Raw genomic sequence first — 10034 nt, forward strand, 5'->3', positions numbered from 1 at the left:
ATTGCTCGGTAGACAGAGAGCTTTGCCTTCTGGCTCAACTCTCTTTTCGTCACAACAGTGCGGTACAGCGACTGCAATACCAGCCCCTGCCGCTCCGATTCTCCAGCTGATCTCCTTCTCCGTCCTCCCCTCACTCGTGAACAAGACCCCGAGATACTTGAACTCCTTCACCTGGGGTAATGCCTCATTCCCTACCCGGACTGCACAATCCACCGGTTTCCTGCTTGTCTTGTGTTGCACAATGTGTACAATCAAATGCAGGACGACGTGCTATAATAGTAGTAGGCTTTATTCCAGACTGCGGTGGATCACATGCATATAGGAAGGCTGACTTCACACAACTGACTCTGTACCTGAAGATACTCCCAGCATGCAGTAGCACTAACCAATCACAGTGGCTATATCTAACAGACGCTAGGTGGAGATAGAGCATCAATATAAGCATATTCTGTGAGAATATTACATCCCCCTTCTTTTGAAAAAACTTCGCAGTAAGTTCTTGTTAGATGCCTCAAAAACAAACTAGTCATAATATTCAGAAATACTGTAGACCAAACAGCTTAGTGCAATACTTCAAAATACATACTGTAACCAGTGCAAAGAAATATTCAAATTCAGTTATCAGTAGGCAGATTCCTTGAAAACCAGATATCCAAATACAGAACCTTACATTTCAATCTTCTTTTTTTTTTTTTCAATGTATGCAACAAATACTGTCAAATGCAACAAATCAAGGTCGTCCAATATCAATCAATCAAAATGACTCAAGTATAACTCAATGACATTCCACATTTTTTTTCTTTTCTTTTTTGTGTAACAATGCCATGTCATGAAACTCAGTCCTTGTGTGATTCTACCTACAAGTTCATAACGCTTCTAGGCTTGACCGTACGTCCGTACCTGGTCTGATAAGGGACAGTCACATTAGGAGGTGGGGCGTCACCTGTCGCCTGTGGGGCGTGTGGTGTGTAGTGTTCATCTGAGCTCACCTCATCATTGTGTGTTTCATTTGTGTCTAGAAGGTGGAGTCTGTTTCGTCTGTACTCTCGTCCTTCGGTGGTACGTACATGGTAGGATCGGTGCGTATCAGCTGGCTTGATGACGACTGCTGGTTTCCAGTGGCCACGCTCTTGGAGTCGGATGCTCTGTCCTGGCTGCAGCGATGTCATCGGGCGCGCTGATCGATCGTAGTACTTATTCTGATGTTGCTGTTGTTGAACTCTCCTGGCGTAGACGTCTCCGTGGCTGACGACCGCTGGTTGAAGCTGTTGGTGGGTGTTGGGTAGGATTAAGCGTAGGCGACGGCTCATTAACAGCTGGGCTGGTGATCTGAAGTTGTCCACGGGTGTGTTACGGTATTCGAGTAGGCTGAGGTAGGGGTCTCTTTTATCTGCTTTGGCCTTTTCCATGAGTGACTTGGCAATGTGCACGGCTTTCTCGGCGAGGCCATTGCTGCGAGGATAGTATGGGCTGCTAGTGACATGTGTAAACTCCCATTCTTTGGCAAAAAGCTCAAATTCCTTGCAGCTATACTGGGGACCTCCATCAGAAAATACATTCTGAGCAATGCCATGCCTGGCAAAGGCTGCCTTCAGCTTGTGGATAACAGCTGAGGCCGTTGTGCTGTGTAGCTTGTCTAGCTCGAAGTATCGGCTGTAATAATCCACAATGACGATGTAGTTGTCATTGTTCCAAGTGAACAGATCCGTAGCCACTGCTTGCCATGGCCTATCCGGGATCTGGTGACTCATCATGGGCTCTTTGGTGTTAGAAGGTCTGTAGGTGAGACAAGTGGGGCACTTCCCAACCATCTCCTCTATCTGCTTGTTCATCCCGGGCCAGAATAAGATGTCACAGGCTCTCAGCTTGCATTTTTCCATGCCCATGTGACCTGCATGTATTCGGGATAACAGTTCTGTGCGCAGTGGGGTAGGGATGATGATTTTCTCCCCCTTGAATATGATGTCATTCATCACAGAAAGTTCACTTCTGTGATTCCAGTATTCTGCTATGCTCTGAGGACACATTCTTCTTTCCTCAGGCCAGCCTGACTTGATTGTTTCTTTCAGTAGTATGAGCTGTGTGTCTTTCTCAGTCTCTGCTCTGATTTCTGTCAGCTTTGTGTCACTGACAGGTAGGTTGCTATACACTGTGTGCACTTGCATGTCCATACCTTCTCTGAGACTGTCATCCTGGTCAGAAAGTGACCTTCCTGGAGAGAGTGTCTGCAACAGGAATGTCCTTGCCTGGTCTGTGGATGATGGTAAAAGCATACCTCTGCAGCTGGAGAATCATTCTCTGTAGCCTCGGGGGCGCTGCTGCAAGTGGTTTCTTCATAATGGACTCCAGTGGCTTGTGGTCGCTTTCCACAATGGTGTGGCGGCCATAAACGTACTGATGGAAGCGCTTGCATGCAAACAAGATAGCGTATAGCTCCTTCTCAATCTGTGCGTAGTTCACTTCACTGTCACTGAGTGATTTTGATGCATATCCGATGGGCTTTCCTTCTTGTAGTAAGACAGCACCCAGTCCATATTTTGATGCATCGACTTGGAGTCTGAGCTCCTTGCTGGGGTCGTAATATGTGAGAACTGGGCCTGGCTCTCGTGTGATCAGCTCTTTCATTTTCTTGAATGCTGCATCATGCTGTGCGTCCCATAGGAATTCACTTGTGTTCTTCATCAGCTGACACAGGGGTGCATTGATATCTGAGAGCATAGGTGCAAATTTTGACAGATAATTGATCATGCCAAGAATTGTTTCGAGCTCACCTTTGTCTTTGGGTGGCTCCATGTCTCTCACAGCCCTGACTTTGGCTGGGTCTGGCTTGATTCCATCTTTGGTGATGATGTGCCCAAAATAGCTGACTTCTGTGGCACAGAGAGTGCTTTTCTCGGGGTTGAGCTTGACTCCTCGCTCTCTGGAGCGCTGTAACATGGCACGGAGGTTTTCGTCGTGTTCATCTTTAGTTTTTCCAAAAATGAGGACATCATCCACTATGGCTGTGACTCCTTGTAGACCCTCGTAGGTCTCGTCGACTCTCCGTTGAAACTCGTCTTGGGCCGATACGATCCCAAAAGGCAGGCGGAGGAACCGGTATCGCCCAAATACTGTGTTGAAAGTGGTCAGTTTGGACGACTCTTCTGTGAGCTTAATCGCCCAGTAGCCTGACCTGGCATCCATGACACTGAAATAGCAGGCTCCTGCCAGCTTAGCTGTGACGTCGTCGAGAGTGGGCAAAGGATAATGTGGCCTCTTGATAGCCTGGTTCAGATCCTTGGGGTCGAGACATACTCTCAGCTTGCCTGTGCGTGGCTTTTCTGCTGCTACCATTGAATTGACCCATTCGGTCGGTTCTGTCACTTTGACAATGACATGCTGCTTTTCCATGCTTTGCAGCTCCAGTTTGAGACGATCACGTAGTGCGATGGGGACACGCCTTGGTGCGTGGACCACAGGCGTTGCATTGGGGTCGAGGTGGATTGTGCATTCACCAGGGAATAGTCCTATTCCTGTGAAAACATCTGCAAACTCATCTAGAATGGACACATCTGGTGCCCCAGACACTGACAGTATGAGTTTAATCAGTCCAAAATCCAAACATGCTTTTAAACCTAGCACTGGGGGTGCACGTGTGTCAACAACATGCACTTTCAACATTAGCTTAATGTCCTTGTACCGGCATTCCATGTTGCACTTGCCCCGGACACTGAGTTGCTCACCTCCATAGCCATAGAGTGGGCGTGGTGAAGGTTCCAGTACATCTTGTACTCCTAGAGATCTGAATACCTCTGGTGTTATGACATTTGTGTCAGCACCAGTATCCAACTTGAAGCGAACTACAGTCTTATTTGGGCCAACTTGTACATTTGCATAGGCTTGCTCTGTATTTTTGGTGTTGCTTCCTTGTGTCACTGCATCAATAAACATACCATCACTGCTGTCTGCATCTTGATCCTGATTCATTTCACTTACTGTGTGAACTTTGCTTGTTTTGGAACGACATACCTTTGCAAAGTGGTTCCACTTGTTGCAGATTTTGCATTGCTTGCCTTTTGCTGGGCAAGCGTCTTTTCCATGAGCCCTGTTTCCACAGTATCCACACGATTTAGAGTGGCCTCTGTCTCCCTCCGTGGGATTCCTGGGGAATTGTGCTTGGCTTCCTCTTGTCCAGTCTTGGCGCGTTTTCCATGCGGGACCCTTTGAAGAATGCCGGCTCACTGCATGAACAGCCTGTTCGCGCGGGCTCGCGCTGCTGCTTGCAAAACTCCTTAGCTGAGCTTGTGCCATATCATGAGTCCTGGCAATGTCTATTGCTCTATCCAAAGTTAGATCGGACCCGACGTTGAGCAGCTTCTCTCTCACTCTTGGTGAATTAATCCCAAAAACCACACGGTCTCGTACCATCTCTTCACTGTCGTGATAGTTACAGTCTTTAACAAGCAGTCTCAATTCTGTCACGAACTGTTCAAAAGGCTCGTTAGCTCCCTGTACTTTCTCGGTGAACTTGTATCTAGCGAAAATCACATTCACTTTGGGCTCTACATACGCTAGGAAACGGTCATGGTATGTTTTCAATACTTTACGTTCCTCCTCTGTAAGCGTCCATCTATTGTAGACATCCCAGCCTTTATCTCCAATCCAGAGAAACAAGTAGCTGCACTTCTCATCTTCACTCTTCTTTTTGAAAGGACCAGAAAACATCAAGTCTGTATGTAACTTGAATTTTCGCCATGCTTCGGGCAAGTTGCTTGCGTCCCAGTCCATTCGGGGTGAAGGCACTCCAGCGACGTCCATCTCTGTCTTTTTGTTTTGTTTTCGGGTTCGAGTTACTCTGACACCATGTCTTGTGTTGCACAATGTGTACAATCAAATGCAGGACGACGTGCTATAATAGTAGTAGGCTTTATTCCAGACTGCGGTGGATCACATGTATATACTGTAGGAAGGCTGACTTCACACAACTGACTCTGTACCTGAAGATACTCCCAGCATGCAGTAGCACTAACCAATCACAGTGGCTATATCTAACAGACGCTAGGTGGAGATAGAGCATCAATATAAGCATATTCTGTGAGAATATTACACTGCTGAGAACCATGGCCTCAGATTTGGAGACGCTGATCCTCATCCCAGCCGCCATATTACAGCCTATTGTCTGTCCCTCCATAAAAAATATAAAATATAGGCGAAAGCCACAAAAAAACATTAAAAACAGCATGGCAATACATCACATACAAAAAAGTAGTTATCATGAATCATACGTACGCTAAGAACGTAACAGTGGAATATCTGTATAAATACACTATATGCATATATATACATTATAGTGCTATGTTTACATAAAATGCTATCTAAGTTACATAAGTTGAGCCTTTACATATGCCTGTAAGGTCGTCGGGGCTAGGGCAAGTGCTACGGGCCATGATGGAGTCTGAAGAGGTGGGGTGTACCGGCATGTAGGCTAGTAAGGAGGGAGTTACAATAGTCACATTTTGACAAGACTGTTGTCTGGATTATTCTTCCATGCATCCAGGTTTCTACAATGTGTTTCTGGTAGCGGTCCATGAGCTGGGCCACAGCCTGGGTCTGGGTCACTCCAGCGACCCATCGTCCATCATGCATCAAACCTACCACTGGATGGACACTGATGACTTCCAGCTGCCAGCAGATGACCGCCAGGGGATTCAACACATCTACGGTGAGTGGAAATGGTTAAACAACACTTGGTCACATTGTAGCTTCGTAGCTGCAGTTGAAGCCAGATCAACTTGGATTGTAGCTGCTGCAAAAGCTATGAAGCTACAAACGTGGGGTGTATCTTTGGGGGCACACAGTCTGACATGCAACAGTCCGACAACATGCGTGGCTGGTTAACACTTTAATTGCCCGGAACTATTTAATCCATTACATTCATGCGCCCAGTCGATTTATAAACACGGACGCCTTTTCCGGACGGACCAGCCGGAAGTTCATGATGTTGTGTAGCAGCTAACAATAGCCACAGCACTTTAGAATCGATTGACAACAACGGGAGACAAGAATAAATCTATCGAGACTAGCGACTGGACCGCGGAGCGCCGTCTAACACAGGATCTTTTTTCAGAAAAAGACGGGATGATTTAGATCGCGATTTATGAACGTTTTAAGATTTTCGTTTTCATCAGCTAAACAGAGGAGGGAGTTTTTTGATGACATCTCAGTCTTGCGCGTCACCGAGGAGAGCCCAGCAGGCGCGCCTGGGCTATACAGCCAGGCGATCTGTTCTCGTATCAATAAACTTCGTCTTTAGGACAATACTTCGTCCTGAGCGTCGGGCGTTACTAATAGAAAGGACAAAGAACTTCGTCCTGGGCGATTAATCTGTTAAGAATCAACCCATGGCTCCCAACATGCGTGGCCAGTTAAGATACATACGTGGCCGGTTAAGACTCACCCGTGCCGTGGCTCCCGACATGCATGGCCGGTTAAGACTCACTTGTGTCTTCCGCATGCAGTTAGGGTTAAGTTAGGGTTTGATATAGGGTGCCAGACTAATGCCTGTCGGACTATGTCGCATGGTGACCTGAATGATGTCGAAAATGAATTCCATTTTATTGTTCACTTTATGATGATTTGAGGGTTCCATTATTTTATGTAATGCAACAACAGAAACCTTGCATTAACACAACCCTCGCCAGTGGGGGGCGCTGATAGTTCAGCAACCACCACCGTTCACCACCATTCTATTTGGCTGTAGAAGAAGATGGCCTCCTCCTCTACCCAAAACAGCAATGCTCGCGCTGATCGGACTAAAGACTTGAGCTAAGAGTCTTTAGAAGCATTCATATTTTAGATGCGCGGTCATGGGGAAGAGCTATTGAGCCACTAAACACAGTCGCTTTATTTATCCATTGAAATGGAATACTCTTAAAAAGGCCTAGAAAGGCCTCATCCACCACCTTCCTTTTTTCCAATGCATGCCAACTTTATAGTTTTATCTTTAAATAGAGCGCTAATTAACACGTTAATGGCGTTGTTGGTGGTGCGGGATTTCATTAAAAAGAGGTTAAAGAAGTCCTTAGCCAAGGATGAGTTTAGTGTTTATTAATACGTCAGTTTGTTTCTAGAGTCTGGAGTAGAAGACAATCTCAGCTCTTCAAGTAGATCCAGTTCAGTAGGTTGTTGTATAATTATATAGTTATGTAATCTGCCATGTATGAAGCTTGGTTGTTTTTAGTTGGTTATTCATTTGATCACGTCGGTTAATTGTCATTGTTTATGTCAAATTAAACTAAAAGTGTCCTGCAAGTCCATATGGGCTGGGCTGCCTTGGAAGTACGACACTTAAAGAAAAATGTTTACTATCAAAACCTGCACCAGGCATCCACCAGCACTCAAGACACCAAACCATGTACACTCAAGATACGCTCCATATATGGCCAGTGCAGAATTAATTCCCTGTTGATCTAGCCTCATCAAACCCTTAGATCTCCATATTTGGAGCTGACCTGTTCAGACATTCCATATGTTGATCTGACCTCATCAAACCCTGTACACTCAAGACACACTACATATATGGCGCATGTCATGGAGAAGACTGGATCATCATTGTCTGCTCCCAGAAATGTATTTTACTTAGATTGGTAACGTTTCGGGTCGTAGCCCTTAGGTATGGGTATAAGGTTTTCAAAAAGCTGTGCAAACAGCCCACTAGGGGGGCGCGCCCAACGTGTTTGCACAGACTCAAATATTAGATACGTATAGCTATGGTTGTAAACCAAAATAATTGATAAAATATATTTTTCAATGGATTCTGTTACTATTGGGTGTGTTAAATAACATACTAAACTTTTAGGAAAAACGAACATCCAGAAAGGCATAATTTTCAAGATGGTGTCCACGGTGGCTAAAATGAGCTAAAATGCCTATAAACTGGGATTTAAAAAAAATCATAACAATTATGCACTTCGTAACTACTTTTTGAATTTTGGCATGGTGTTAGGTATGGGCATATGGTTTTCAAAAACCATATGCAAACTAATTTGGCTCACCCCCTAGTGGTCGGTTTACAATGAAACCACTATTAGATATGTCAGTATATGGTTGGAACCCCAAATAATTGATAGAAGAGATTTTTCAATGGATTTTGTTACCATTGGGTGTGCAAAATAACATACTAATCTTTTACGGAAAACTAACAATTGAAAGGCATCGTTTTCAAAATGGCGTCCACGATGGCTGCCGGGAGCTTAAAATGCCTGTTTCATTCCAAAGTTGCACACCGACCACTAGGGGGCGAGACAAATTAGTTTGCGATGTTTTTTGAAAACCTTATGACCATACCTAACGGCATGCACAAATTCAAAGAGCAGTTACCAAGTGCATAATGTTTTACATTTATCACAGTTTATAGGCATTTTAGCTTCCGGCAGCGTCACGTGAAAAATCACAACAATTATGCACTTGGTAACTGCTTTTTGAATTTAGGCATGCTGTTAGGTATGGGCATAAGGTTTGGCATGCTGTTAGGTATGGTCATAAGGTTTTGGCATGCTGTTAGGTATGGACATAAGGTTTTCATGCTGTTAGGTATAGTCATAAGGTTTTGGCATGCTGTTAGGTATAGGCATAAGGTTTTCATGCTGTTAGGTATGGGCCTAAGGTTTTGGCATGCTGTTAGGTATGGGCATAAGGTTTTGTCATGCTGTTAGGTATGGGCATAAGGTTTTCATGCTGTTAGGTATGGTCATAAGGTTTTAGGTATGCTAACATGCTGTTAGGTATGTCCATAAGGTTTTGGCATGCTGTTAGGTATGGTCATAAGGTTTTCATGCTGTTAGGTATGGTCATAAGGTTTTCATGCTGTTAGGTATGGTCATAAGGTTTTGGCATGGTGTTAGGTATGGTCATAAGATTGTCATGCTGTTAGGTATGGTCATAAGGTTTGGCATGCTGTTAGGTATGGGCATAAGGTTTTGGCATGCTGTTAGGTATGGGCATAAGGCTTTGGCATGCTGTTAGGTATGGCCATAAGGTTTTCATGCTGTTAGGTATGGTCATAAGGTTTTGGCATGGTGTTAGGTATGGTCATAAGATTTTCATGCTGTTAGGTATGGTCATAAGGTTTGGCATGCTGTTAGGTATGGGCATAAGGTTGTGGCATGCTGTTAGGTATGGGCATAAGGCTTTGGCATGCTGTTAGGTATGGTCATAAGGTTTTCATGCTGTTAGGTATGGTCATAAGGTTTTGGCATGGTGTTAGGTATGGTCATAAGGTTTGGCATGCTGTTAGGTATGGGCATAAGGTTGTCATGCTGTTAGGTATGGGCATAAGGTTTGCATGCTGTTAGGTATGGGCATAAGGTTTTCATGCTGTTAGGTATGGGCATAAGGTTTTCATGCTGTTAGGTATGGTCATAAGGTTTTAGGTATGCTAACATGCTGTTAGGTATGGGCTTAAGGTTTTCATGCTGTTAGGTATGGGCATAAGGTTTGCATGCTGTTAGGTATGGGCATAAGGTTTTCATGCTGTTAGGTATGGGCATAAGGTTTTCATGCTGTTAGGTATGGTCATAAGGTTTTAGGTATGCTAACATGCTGTTAGGTATGGGCTTAAGGTTTTAGGTATGCTAACATGCTGTTAAGTATGGTCATAAGGTTTCCATGCTGTTAGGTATGGTCATAAGGTTTGGCATGCTGTTAGGTATGGTCATAAGGTTTTGGCATGCCGTTAGGTATGGTCATAAGGTTTTGGCATGCTGTTAGGTATGGTCATAAGGTTTGGCATGCTGTTAGGTATGGTCATAAGGTTTTGGCATGCTGTTAGGTATGGGCATAAGGTTTTCATGCTGTTAGGTATGGTCATAAGGTTTTCATGCTGTTAGGTATGGTCATAAGGTTTTGGCATGCTGTTAGGTATGGGCGTAAGGTTTTCATGCTGTTAGGTATGGTCATAAGGTTTTGGCATGCTGTTAGGTATAGGCATAAGGTTTTCATGCTGTTAGGTATGGGCCTAAGGTTTTGGCATGCTGTTAGGTATGGGCATAAGGTTT

This window comes from Electrona antarctica (genome assembly GCF_951216825.1).
Source record: "Electrona antarctica genome assembly, contig: scaffold_222, whole genome shotgun sequence".
In the NCBI taxonomy this organism is placed as follows: Eukaryota; Metazoa; Chordata; class Actinopteri; order Myctophiformes; family Myctophidae; genus Electrona; species Electrona antarctica.